Source organism: Myotis brandtii, unplaced genomic scaffold, assembly GCF_000412655.1.
Source record: "Myotis brandtii unplaced genomic scaffold, ASM41265v1 scaffold357, whole genome shotgun sequence".
Lineage (NCBI taxonomy): Eukaryota > Metazoa > Chordata > Mammalia > Chiroptera > Vespertilionidae > Myotis > Myotis brandtii.
The window spans coordinates 495,623-495,894 of record NW_005363729.1 but is presented as its reverse complement, the minus strand read 5'-3'; positions in this window follow the sequence as shown (position 1 = coordinate 495,894).

The following is a 272-nucleotide window of genomic DNA, read 5'->3' as shown; positions in this document are numbered from 1 at the left end:
CTGGAAGGTGGGCCGGGGCTGGGCCAAGGGGGCATCTCCAGGCTGGCCCAGCCCAGAGCCAGGAGCCCTTCCTTGGGCTGGGGCTGGGGGAGGGGGAGGGACAGAAGCGGCTTCACCTCCACAGGAGCCTGGTCCTCAGGGGGTTCCCAGCGAGGGGACACCTGAGGGCCTGCGGGGAGGGAGTCCTGGGGACCGTGCCCAGGAGGGGGAGGCGGAGGTAGGAAGAGAGCCAGGGAGCGAGCACCCACCTCAGAGGAGGGCCCGGGGAGGGG